At 55.6% G+C, this 13,444-nt stretch overlaps 1 protein-coding gene across 3 annotated transcripts in view; it reads right to left on the bottom strand.

Annotated features, from left to right (window-relative positions):
• Positions 1-13,444, bottom strand: part of AGAP3 (ArfGAP with GTPase domain, ankyrin repeat and PH domain 3) — a 237,126-nt gene that overhangs the window by 187,641 nt on the left and 36,041 nt on the right. The window lies entirely within an intron of this gene.

The following is a 13,444-nucleotide window of genomic DNA, read 5'->3' as shown; positions in this document are numbered from 1 at the left end:
GGTACAGAGCAAGCTGCCTTCTTCCCACACGCCACAAGGTCCCGCTCCTGCCACCACCCCCACACAGGCACCGGGCACGGGAAAATCCAGAAGCAGCAAATCCAAGCCTAAGCCCTTTGCATGGGGCAGGCCCTGCAGCTGGCCCTCCCTCAGCCTGCGCCCATAGTGCTGAGTGTGCAATGCCAGGGCTCCGAAAGGGGCACTTCCCCGCCGAGCCAGTACCGATGGGGGCAAGGCAAAGGCCCAGACCTAGGTCACATCCCCAGCACTTTTCATGCCAGCGGCCTGCCAGGCAAAACCCAATGTCTCCTTCCCCAGTTTCGGTCAGATTCCACACTGTGTTCTCCATTGCCAGGCAGACCCACCACGTACTGTTAGCTGCTGCGCCTTCCACCCCAGATCTGGCTGCATTTCCGTGATCGCATTATATTCCTTACCTACCTAACAGGCCATGCTGTGGTGATGAGTGTTTTATAAGAATAGTGCTGTGAGGCTTAGCAAATCTGCAAACAACAGAGGCTTAAGAGACCATGTAAAATCACTAACCCTAGTCAGCTTGGGGAGGACAAGTGGCAATATCAGCAGGGGGTGTCCCAAGGAGGGGATGTGGGGTAGGCAAGGCTGATACTAGATCTGCGGGTGGAGATGAGGCAGGAGGGACAGGGAAAAGGATGCAAGATCCTCCCTCAGGGAAGGGCAGGGTTCCTAGAACAAGCCCTGGAGAACAGCCTGCAGGAGAAGGAAGGAGCAGAAAGGACCCGACTGGCCTTTCCCATCTGCCCGGCCTGCCAGTGAGCCCCGTGCAGAAAGGCTAGAGGGGCTCTGCCCAAGGTCAAAGGCCTGGAGACAGGGAGGATGCTGCGCAAGGTGGCAGCCCTCTGGCATGTCCTCAGCAAAGCAGCCAGCCCAGTGCGGAAACTCCCCCCACACACACACACCCTGCTCAGCACAGGGATGCTAGGGAAAGCAGAGGACCTGCCAGGGAATCTGAGCAGCAGAATGCACAGAAAATGTCACTGACAAATGGCAAAGACACCCCTCGGGCCTGGGCCCATCAGCATAGACTCTACCTGTCTCCCAATATTTACGTGTTGATTCTCACCAGCCCCTGAGAGGCAAGGAGGGGGCAGACGGGGCAGAGAGATCAAGGGATTCAGGAAGCCTGTATCAGAGCAAGGAATTGAACCTGTCTCCCCCGCACCAGCACCCTACCCACTGGCCTATCCTCTCCATCAGAGACCCCATGACCTTACATCTACTGCAGGTTCCCCACCACACAAACCAGCGCTTCAGCAGGAAAACTCAGAGTGTGGGAAGGAGAAATGGGCACACGTTAAGGATGCTACTGACAGCAGCTCCTGGCAAAGCTGAAACAGTTTAAAACCCAATAAAAAGAAGCAAATGCCAGCAATGCAGAATGGGAAACTCCGGACAGACCTTCCCAAGACTATTCCAGACAATGGATGCGAGCCAGACAGCATCATTAGAAAAGCAAGGACATGGTGAGAGACCATGGAAATCCAGGAGCCTCCTCTCCCCAGTCCCTATCACAACACAGGGAAACCTCCAAAAATGCAAACCTGGGAGGCCAGGCAGCCCAGGGAACGGACCGAAGGAGAGGTTTCAACAGCACAGAGCCCTTCTAAAATGGTTTCACCTAACCCTCAAGTCTGGCCCCTCTCCTACGCCATGGTCAGACGGACAGACAACCCCAGTGCACAAAAGCACAAATACTTTCCTCTCGAATAACTAGAGGACATTTGTGAGAACAGCAACGTCAGCAAACTTCTGGGGCATCCCCAGTGACAAATAACACAGCTACAGGAGAACCACAAAAGCCAGCTCGCTTCCTCCCTGAAAAACACGCCCCAGCGCATCTTCACTCTGCATATGTTCATTAGCAAACCTTTGCTGCTTCACAGGACTTCAGGGAGCATCTGACTCAGTCTGGCCCCCAAGACTGCTACAGAATGGAACTGATGGGGAACCGCATGCCCGCATCGACTCCATGCACCACCTATCGACTGCACAATAACAATACACAACATGCACCAGAGCCCCTCCAGCAAAGGGAGTAACCTCAGTCCAACCTCACTGCCTGCAGCAGCCATCTCCCAGCCCTCCCGATCCCTAGCCCAGGCCTCCAGAGCTACCTGCCGGCCGCATGCTGACAATCTGCTGCTCCCAGGACCCCCGACCCATGTGTGCAGGGCAGATCACGGCACTCCCCTCCTCCTGGGGCCCCTCTCGCAGACTGTAGCCCTGCCCGTCCTTGGGTGACCCACACAAGAGCTGTCTGCTAAACTGCTAGGAGTTGCACCATCGCTCCTCCCTGGCAGGGGGAGCCCCCTCTTCCCAGCACCACTGCTCTCCCCCCTCAGAGGTGCTGGAGCAGGGAGGGCTCAGCACCCACCCACCCAAGCAGATGTCTGAGGGGCACCAGCTGACCCCACTCCAGCAGCGTCAGCATGGGACTCTCACAATGCCCTCTGCTGAGGCCCCCAAACTGGCGGGTTTCACACTAACACCGACTGGCATGAAATGGGGCAGCTCCGTCTCCAGGCTTGGCTACACCAGTGGTTCTGCTCCTGTTTCACTCATGTTAACAGCCTGCCAATTAATCTGTGTTAGCTAACACGACTCTCAATGCCAGACTAGACACTCTGCGAAAGTTTGAGCCAGGTGGCCACGTTTGCAGCCTACTCCAGGCTGAGCCACTGGGTGAGCCACAAGTGTTTGCAGAGTATCTAGCTTGTTACCTTGATGAGCAAGTAATTTGAATAAAAACAGGACCACAGCGGACTCTGAACAAACCCCCAGCTCTCTCATCTGGGCTGCCTGCAGACTCAGGCTGGCATCACAGCACTGGGCATGCTCAGGTCATATTTCCAACCCTTCCTGTGCAAACAGGAGGGCTAGAAAAAAATTTTAAAAACGTAACTGACATCACAGGATTCCTGGAGCCCCAGACAGGCCCACACTACTTATGCCTTAACCCAGCCCCGCTGCCTCTGCCGCAAACCTACCACGGCGCATGGGCCTGAGATCACCCTGGGAATGACAACTCCGGGTGTTTCTGCACAGGCCCAGGAACAGCCGACCAGGGAAAAACATTTGTGACTATGATACAGAAATTGAGCAGCCCCGAAATGACACGAACCTGCTCCTCACGATCAATCAGTGCACAACTGGAGAGGGAGCATGAAAAGGAAAAGCTGGGCAGGGCTCCACGCTGGAACAACCTCACCAGATGGACACAGTCCTCCCATAGAGCTACTGGTCCAGCGACTCCACAGCCCAGCCAACCCACTCTCCCACACCGGGCAGAGACCGGGGTCCAGCACAGACAGCTGGCCGCACCAGACAGGTGCTGAGATTCGCCACGCAGGCTGGAGGGGCAACACAGATGGCTGCCACGCAGCGCTGGGCCCATCCCCTGCTAATCCAGAGACAATCACACAACACAACTCCCGGGCCCCTGCGCCAAAGCAGCGCCCCCGACCCATTCCCCACCACCTGCAAAGCACAGAGCAGCACGCCCTGCGCCAGGCTCTGCAGCACGCGTGAGCTAGGGGGACAGACCGTGTCCACCCAAAAGACAGCGAGCTCACTACTCGGTCCCTGGGAACGAGATGGATCCCCAAGGGACCCAGCCAGCACATGAACAGGTCCTGCCCCCATCCAGAGGGGAAAACACAGGGAGCAACTGATTCCAGGGGACAAGAAATGAAAAGCAGGAGAGGGGGTGACAGTCAGAAGGCCCCAGAAGGGGACACTGAACAGAGACCCACCCAGTGCCCAAATCCCAGAAGCTGACGCTGCCCAGAGGAACTCTGCCCCAAGTGCCCAGAATCCAGCCCCGCAGGCGTGGTCACAGGGACTGTCCCACCCCGAGATCAGTGGGTGGCCACTTGGACCCACCAGGAGGAGGCTGCGGAGGAGCCCCCGTGACACTGTGGGGCTGCGACGGGGAGAACATAAATAAAGCGGTGCGGGGAGAAACGCAGCCAGGCGCACTGGCAAAATGCATGCGCCAGGGTCTCCCTCTCACCACAAACAGGCGTCTGGCTCCCAGACGGGAAACCCAGCAACGAACGAGATGACGGGAACCAGGGCTCCTGCCGCCCAGAAGGGGCCAACAGCACCTACTGTCTAGAGTGGGCTGCTCAGATCAGGGTCTCCAGAGAACCTCTCTGCCCCCCACTGCCAGGCTTGGGACTGTTCTGGGGAGGCAAGGAGCCACCACTCACCCCCAGCACCCAAAGCAGTGGGCCCCTCCTTCCTGAGGCCGTGGAGCTGGGTAGATTCAATCACACAGGTTACAGGGCCAGCGGGACGTGCCCCGAGTGGGAGACAGGTAACCGGGGAGCTATAGACACAACTCACCCCTCCGCCCAAAGCATTCCCCAGCGGCGCGCCACTCTCATGTTCAGGCATAGAATCATAGAATCATAGAATATCAGGGTTGGAAGGGACCCCAGAAGGTCATCTAGTCCAACCCCCTGCTCAAAGCAGGACCAATTCCCAGTTAAATCATCCCAGCCAGGGCTTTGTCAAGCCTGACCTTAAAAACCTCTAAGGAAGGAGATTCTACCACCTCCCTAGGTAACGCATTCCAGTGTTTCACCACCCTCTTAGTGAAAAAGTTTTTCCTAATATCCAATCTAAACCTCCCCCACTGCAACTTGAGACCATTACTCCTCGTTCTGTCATCTGCTACCATTGAGAACAGTCTAGAGCCATCCTCTTTGGAACCCCCTTTCAGGTAGTTGAAAGCAGCTATCAAATCCCCCCTCATTCTTCTCTTCTGCAGGCTAAACAATCCCAGCTCCCTCAGCCTCTCCTCATAACTCATGTGTTCCAGTCCCCTAATCATTTTTGTTGCCCTTCGCTGGACTCTCTCCAATTTATCCACATCCTTCTTGAAGTGTGGGGCCCAAAACTGGACACAGGACTCCAGATGAGGCCTCACCAATGTCGAATAGAGGGGAACGATCACATCCCTCGATCTGCTCGCTATGCCCCTTCTTATACATCCCAAAATGCCATTGGCCTTCTTGGCAACAAGGGCACACTGCTGACTCATATCCAGCTTCTCATCCACTGTCACCCCTAGGTCCTTTTCCGCAGAACTGCTGCCTAGCCATTCGGTCCCTAGTCTGTAGCGGTGCATTGGGTTCTTCCGTCCTAAGTGCAGGACCCTGCACTTATCCTTATTGAACCTCATCAGATTTCTTTTGGCCCAATCCTCCAATTTGTCTAGGTCCTTCTGTATCCTATCCCTCCCCTCCAGCATATCTACCACTCCTCCCAGTTTAGTATCATCCACAAATTTGCTGAGAGTGCAATCCACACCATCCTCCAGATCATTTATGAAGATATTGAACAAAACCGGCCCCAGGACCGACCCTTGGGGTACTCCACTTGATACCGGCTGCCAACTAGATATGGAGCCATTGATCACTACCTGTTGAGCCCGACAATCTAGCCAGCTTTCTACCCACCTTGTAGTGCATTCATCCAGCCCATACTTCCTTAACTTGCTGACAAGAATACTGTGGGAGACACTGTCAAAAGCTTTGCTAAAGTCAAGAAACAATACATCCACTGTTTTCCCTTCATCCACAGAACCAGTAATCTCATCATAAAAGGCGATTAGATTAGTCAGGCATGACCTTCCCTTGGTGAATCCATGCTGGCTGTTCCTGATCACTTTCCTCTCATGCAAGTGCTTCAGGATTGATTCTTTGAGGACCTGCTCCATGATTTTTCCAGGGACTGAGGTGAGGCTGACTGGCCTGTAGTTCCCAGGATCTTCCTTCTTCCCTTTTTTAAAGATTGGCACCACATTAGCCTTTTTCCAGTCATCCGGGACTTCCCCGGTTCGCCACGAATTTTCAAAGATAATGGCCAATGGCTCTGCAATCACAGCCGCCAATTCCTTCAGCACTCTCGGATGCAACTCGTCCGGCCCCATGGACTTGTGCACGTCCAGCTTTTCTAAATAGTCCCTAACCACCTCTATCTCCACAGAGGGCTGGCCATCTCTTCCCCATACTGTGCTGCCCAGTGCAGTAGTCTGGGAGCTGACCTTGTTCGTGAAGACAGAGGCAAAAAAAGCATTGAGTACATTAGCTTTTTCCACATCCTCTGTCACTAGGTTGCCTCCCTCATTCAGTAAGGGGCCCACACATTCCTTGGCTTTCTTCTTGTTGCCAACATACCTGAAGAAACCCTTCTTGTTACTCTTAACATCTCTGGCTAGCTGCAGCTCCAGGTGTGATTTGGCCCTCCTGATTTCATTCCTACATGCCCGAGCAATATTTTTATACTCTTCCCTGGTCATATGTCCAACCTTCCACTTCTTGTAAGCTTCTTGTAAGCTATGTTTAAGATCCGCTAGGATTTCACCATTAAGCCAAGCTGGTCGCCTGCCATATTTACTATTCTTTCGACTCATTGGGATGGTTTGTCCCTGTTACCTCAACAGGGATTCCTTGAAATACAGCCAGCTCTCCTGGACTCCTTTCCCCTTCAAGTTAGTCCCCCAGGGGATCCTGGCCATCCGTTCCCTGAGGGAGTTGAAGTCTGCTTTCCTGAAGTCCAGGGTCCGTATCCTGCTGCTTACCTTTCTTCCCTGTGTCAGGATCCTGAACTCAACCAACTCATGGTCACTGCCTCCCAGATTCCCATCCACTTTTGCTTCCCCCACTAATTCTACCCGGTTTGTGAGCAGCAGGTCAAGAAAAGCGCCCCCCCTAGTTGGCTCCTCTAGCACTTGCGCCAGGAAATTGTCCCCTACGCTTCCCAAAAACTTCCTGGATTGTCTATGCACCGCTGTATTGCTCTCCCAGCAGATATCAGGAAAATTAAAGTCACCCATGAGAACCAGGGCGTACGATCTAGTAGCTTCTGCGAGCTGCCGGAAGAAAGCCTCATCCACCTCATCCCCCTGGTCCGGTGGTCTATAGCAGACTCCCACCACTACATCACTCTTGTTGCTCACACTTCTAAACTTAATCCAGAGACACTCAGGTTTTTCTGCAGTTTCGTACCGGAGCTCTGAGCAGTCATACTGCTCCCTTACATACAGTGCAACTCCCCCACCTTTTCTGCCCTGCCTGTCCTTCCTGAACAGTTTATAACCATCCATGACAGTACTCCAGTCATGTGAGTTATCCCACCAAGTCTCTGTTATTCCGATCACGTCACAGTTCCTTGACATCACCAAGACCTCCAGTTCTCCCTGCTTGTTTCCAAGGCTTTGTGCATTTGTATATAAGCACTTGAGATAACCTGCTGATCGCCCCTCATTCTCAGTATGAGGCAGGAGCCCTCCCCTCATGAATGCCTCCCTCTCCTTCCCACGCTCCCCAGTGCAAACAGGAGAGATCCCTGGGTTTGGGGCCGGCAAATGGAGTGACGGGCCACTGCAAGGACATGGCCGGCCAGCCAGAGCGCAGAGCGGAGTGTCAATGGCCCGACTAGGGCATGCTACCAGCTCACTGATTAGCCTGCCAGACCCCCGCCCCCCCCCCACCAAACAAAATCCTCAGCCCCCAGTCCCTCAGCGCCACCCAGAAGCTCCGGTACCAGAGTCCTCACACCCCGCCCCCCAGGTCACTCAGCATAATCCTCCCTACCGAAAGGAGTCCTCAGTTTCTGCCCCTCAAACAGAGAAATCTTCAGTAAGCTTAAACACAAAAAGGAAGCTTACAACAAATGGAAACTAGGACAGATGACCAGGGAGGAGTATAAAAATATTGCTCAAGAATGCAGGGCTGTAATCAGGAAGGCCAAATCACACCTGGAGTTGCAGCTAGCAAGGGATGTGAAGGGGAACAAGAAGGGCTTCTACAGGCATGTTAGCAACAAGAAGATGGTCAGTGAAAGTGTGGGACCCTTAATGAATGGGGGAGGCCACCGAGTGACAGATGATATGGATATGATTGTCGGGCTCAACGGTAGTCATCAATGGCTCCATGTCTAGCTGGCAGCCGGTATCAAGTGGAGTGCACAAGGGTCGGTCCCGGGGCCGGTTTTGTTCAATATCTTCATAAATGATCTGGAGGATGGTGTGGATTGCACCCTCAGCAAGTTTGCAGATGACATTAAACTGGGAGGAGAGGTAGATACGCTGGAGAGTAGGGATAGGATACAGAGGGCCCTAGACAAATTAGAGGATTGGGCCAAAAGAAATCTGATGAGGTTCAACAAGGACAAGTGCAGAGTCCTGCACCCCCCACATTCTAGGCTCCTCCCCAATACCGCAATCCAGAGCTCAGACCCTGCCCAATGAATTAAAAAAACCCATACCACAGAAGGTCCCTGCTCCCCCGCCCCCGAGATCCCACTGTCCCCCAGAAAGGGCCAGGAGGGCAGGGGGGGCTCCTGCCTGCCACCCCCAGCCCATGAAGGGGGAGCCCAGTCCCCATCCCCGCTGTGCCCCTCCCCAAGGGACCAGCCCAGCACCCACCTCTGACCTCGCCCCCGCCCCCAGGCAGGGCAGCCCTGTGTTCCCTACCACTTCCTGCTGCCGGCAAGGGGAAGTCCCGCAGCCTGGTGGGGTGCGGGGGCGCCCCTGCCACATCAAACACAGAGCTGAGCCACCAACACCTTCTACTGCCCTGGAACCCGCTCCCTGGTTCCCCGACCACAGCCCCCTGCCCCAATTAGCAGGGGGTGGGGGCAGGCTCCCCAACCACTGACCCCCGGTTAGTGGGGATGTGGGAGGGTCTCCCCAACTGCCCACCCCTCTGGTTAGCCGGGGCTCCCACATACAAGCACACGCTCCAGACCCCCCACCCGCCCCTCAGCGCCCCCCCACGCGCGCACACACTCCTGACCCCCCTCCTGCCCCTCAGCCCCCCCCCCCCCACATGCACACACATGCTCCAGGCCCCGCTTCTGCTCTCCCTGCAAACACACTCCAGGCCCCAGGCTCCTCAACCCCCCCGCCACACGCCCATTCTAGGCTCCCCCCCCTCCCCAGCTCAAACCCTGCCCAAGGAATTTAAAAAAAAAACAACCCACCCAGGAGGTCCCGCTCTTCCCCCCCCCCCCCCAAGATCCCACCATTCCCCAGAGAAGGGCCAGGAGGGCGGGTGGGTTGCCTGCCACTCCAACCCCCGAAAGGGGAGAGCCCAGTCCCCCCATACCCTCTTACCCGCTCCCCAGGGGACCAGCCCCGCACACACCTCTCCCACCCCCTCCCCACTACAAGGGGAAGTCCTGCAGCCCGCAGGGGGGGCAGGGGGGTTCCCTGCCACATCAAGCATGGAGATGAACTTCCCTTAAGGCTGGGCTGAGAGAGAACAGAAGAGCCACCGGCGCCTTCGACTGCCTTGGAACCCCCACCCCGGTTAGTGGGATGTGGGGGGGTGCCTCCCCGACTGCCCAGCCCCACCAGTTAGCAGGGGTGTAAAGGGGGCTTCCTGACCACCCAGCCCCCCCAGTTAACAGAGGTGTAAAGGGGGCTTCCTGACCACTGGCCCCTCCAAGATTAGTGGGAGTGTAGGGGGGTCTCCCCAACCACTGCCCCCCCAATTAGCAGGGATGTGTGGGGGCTCCCTAACCACATGCCCCTCCCAGGTTAGCAGGACATGGCTGCTCCCTGTCCTCAGGTGAGCCTGGTTCCATCCAGCAGAAAGGAAGACTCAACCCCCACCACCACTTCAGCAGAAGACAGTGCCCCCGCCCAGCAGAGAGATCACAGGGTGCCAGCTGTAACCCCCACCTTCCCCCCACACACACCCTCCTCGACATAAGTTAAATGCAAGCTCAGGAGAGGCAGGCAGCCACCCTTCACAAGCCACATGGCCTGGCAGGGCTGAGCCCGGCACCTCTGGGCTTGGGTGCGGGGGAGACAACCGGGAGAAAACCACCAGCTGGAGAACAGCCAGGCCATTTCCTCTCCAGCTCCCTCTGCCCCAAGGGGAGGGGGCTGCTGCCAGGGCCTGTCAGGGGACACCCTGTCTGGCAGAGTGGATTCATGCTGGACCAACACAGGGTTGCTGGGGACAGAGGCAGGAAGAGATCTGCTCTGTTTCCTGGAATCCATGACCCCTGGCTCAGGAGCAGGCAGCAGATGGCCAGTCCCCATCCCATCCCATCCCCTCCCCCCCTCACCCCCACAGGGGCTCGCAGCGTTAAGCTATTCATGGAGAGACTTAGCTTCCCAGAGCATCTGTCCTGAGTTGCCTCTTGCAGCCCCACACAAAGTCCAGCTGCACCAGATGTTTCCACAGCTCCTCCTTTTACAGCCAGCTCAGACGGGCAGCTCGGGGCCCCACCTTGGCCAGATTACAGGGCTGGGTCTGGGGGCGAGTTTGGCACTCCCCCTCCACCCAGCTTGTCTGCCTTGCTGTCAGGCCCCCCAACACTTGCCTGCCCCTATGCATGGATCCACTTCGAGGGTCCTGCCCCCAGAGCCCTTCCCTCTCCGCTGAGCCCCACTCTGGAGCGAATCCTCTCGCTTTGCATAGAAATCCCCTTTGTTGTTCTCCTTCCCTAAGCTCTGTCGTCTGTCCGTCCGCAGGAGCTCCTAGGGCATCTTGGCTGCCTGGCATGCAGTAGGTGCTCACCCAAACTTCCCAGTCCCACCAAGCAAGCTTGGGGGAGTGTGACCAAGTGGGACTGTTCTTAATGTTTTCTCTGAATACTGTGTGGATGCCTCAGTTTCCCCTATGCAGATCTTAAGTATCTAGGTGGCGGGATAAGGGTGTGTGATTGGGGCAGAGCCCTAGGGGGCCAGTGTGATGGTGTCTGCACAGACAATGGCCAACACCCTGTCTCCTGGCAACTGATGGCCTGGGCCCCGCACTGTAAAGGTGCCAACTGAAGGGGTTGGAGAACAGAGAGACCAGGTGGCCTCCTGGCCTGGGAATGAGACAAAGGCCAGAGGAGGGGCTGGAGGGGGTTCCCATTTGGAGCTGGCTGGGGAAACGGAAAGAGGCCCAGACCGGGGTCTGAGCTTCCTACCCCCCAAAACGGACCCGGCTGAGGGATCCTGTTCTCTGTACCTACAAGCTCTGTGTTGGACCATGTTCCTGTCGTCTAATAAACCTTCTGTGTTCCTGGCTGGCTGAGAGTCATGGTGAATCACAGGCAGTAGGGGGTGTAGGGCCCTGACTCCCCCACGCTCCTTGACAGGGAGGCAGTGTGAAGGGCAGGGTCCTGATGCCAGGTCCCCATCCCAGCCCCCACCTCCCAACACCACTTGTCACCCACTGGGCAGTGAACATTCTCCATTCACAAAAAGAAAAGGAGTACTTGTGGCACCTTAGAGACTAACCAATTTATCTGAGCATGAGCTTTCGTATTCCACTGCATGCATCCGATGAAGTGAGCTGTAGCTCACGAAAGCTCATGCTCAAATAAATTGGTTAGTCTCTAAGGTGCCACAAGTCCTCCTTTTCTTTTTGCGAATACAGACTAACATGGCTGCTATTCTGAAACCATTCTCCATTCAGTGCCTGCTGCTTGTACCATCTTCTCCTCCACCCCCAGTTCGCAGATGACACTAAACTGGGAGGAGAGGTAGATACGCTGGAGGGTAGGGATAGGGTCCAGAGTGACCTAGACAAATTGGAGGATTGGGCCAAAAGAAATCTGATGAGGTTCAACAAGGACAAGTGCAGAGTCCTGCACTTAGGACGGAAGAATCCCATGCACCGCTACAGACTAGGGACCGAATGGCTCGGCAGCAGTTCGGCAGAAAAGGACCTGGGGGTTACAGTGGATGAGAAGCTGGATACGAATCAGCAGTGTGCCCTTGTTGCCAAGAAGGCCAACGGTATATTGGGCTGTATTAGTAGGAACCTTGCCAGCAGATCAAGGGAAGTGATTATTCCCCTCTATTCGCTTATTGGTGAGGCCACATCTGGAGTATTGCATCCAGTTTTGGGCCCCACTACAGAAAGGATGTGGACAAATTGGAGACAGTCCAGCGGAGGGCAACGAAAATGATTAGGGGGCTGGGGCACATGATTTACGAGGAGAGGCTGAGGGAACTGGGGTTATTTAGCCTGCAGAAGAGAAGAGTGAGGAGGGATTTGATAGCAGCCTTCAATTATCCGAAGGGGGGTTCCAAAGAGGATGGAGCTCAGCTGTCCTCAGTGGTGGCAGATGACAGAACAAGGAGGAATGGTGTCAAGTTGCAGTGGGGGAGGTCTAGGTTGGATATTCGGAAACACTATTTCACTAGGAGGGTGGTGAAGCACTGGAATGGGTTCCCAAGGGAGGAGGCGGAATCAGTAGGGACTGTCAGTACAATGGAGTTTTGTAAGCAGCACAATCAAACCTTCGAGGGCTGTTGCCAAGACCCACCTGGCCCTGCTCCCCTCAGATGTTAGGCTCTGCCCATTGCCCACCTGCCTGCCTGCCAGCCCACCCTTGTCTACTCGCTTGGAGTGAGTGCCCTGGAGCAGGGACTGGGCCCGTTCCGTCTGGAAAGTACCCAGCACAAAAGAGCAGCATTGTGCCCGCCGTGGGGAGGGGCAGGACTGACCCCCTCCCCTGCCCCTACCCCTGCAACAGGGCAGTTAGGGCAAATCAGCAACTCGGGAATAACCCCATCGCTATGTGCTTCTGCCTCCAAAATTCCCTGGGCCCCACCACAGACTCCTCCAGCAGCCAGTGGGATTTCAGCCCACGCAATGATCCGTTCTAGGAAATGGTCCATGAAGCAGGAGTTATTCTGTGGTGGAGGCTGAACGCTGCAACCGTTCAGCTACTCTCAACTTTGTAAAAAGAAAAGGAGGACTTGTGGCACCTTAGAGACTAACCAATTTATTAGAGCATAAGCTTTCGTGAGCTACAGCTCACTTCCTCAGATGCATATCGTGGAAACTGCAGCAGGCAACTTTGTGCCGCTCATGACACAGTCATCTCCCACTGGGCATCTGCCCTGGACCACTGGGCCTCCCCTCCACGCAGATCTGCCACATGATGGGCCTCTCCATCTCTGGTCCAGAGAGGAAACCAAAGGCCCTTGGAGACCCTGGGGCGTCCCTGTAGCACAAGTCAGCAACAAATCCCACAGAGCTGTGCACCTGAGAGCAAGGCAGCCAGACCAGGAAAGGGGGAACCTTGGTTCCATCAAGGGAAACCTATCGTCAGGTTAAAATGAGCTTGTCGACTCCCTGAGCCTAAGGCCAGACAGGACCCCAGCTCTGCTAGTCCAACCTCCCACCCTCACAGACCCACCCTGTGGCCCACGCTGAGCCCAACAGCACCAAACTGAATCACTTTGGGTGAGGGAATATCTTGTACAGGGCCAACTTCTGCTGGTGGAAGGCACAAGCTCCCGAATTCCAGAGAGCTCCTCAGACTCCTGGAGTTCAAAAGCTTCGTACCTTCCACAAACAGAAATTGGTGGAATAAAAGATGCCTGCCAAACTGGCTACACCACCACCAAGAAATGTCAGTCCTCAGGAAACTAAAC

This window comes from Lepidochelys olivacea, assembly GCF_965140295.1.
Source record: "Lepidochelys olivacea isolate rLepOli2 genome assembly, chromosome: 2".
NCBI classification, from domain to species: Eukaryota; Metazoa; Chordata; order Testudines; family Cheloniidae; genus Lepidochelys; species Lepidochelys olivacea.
Note: the sequence above shows the minus strand (reverse complement) of the source record. Positions and strands in the feature narration are given on the sequence as shown.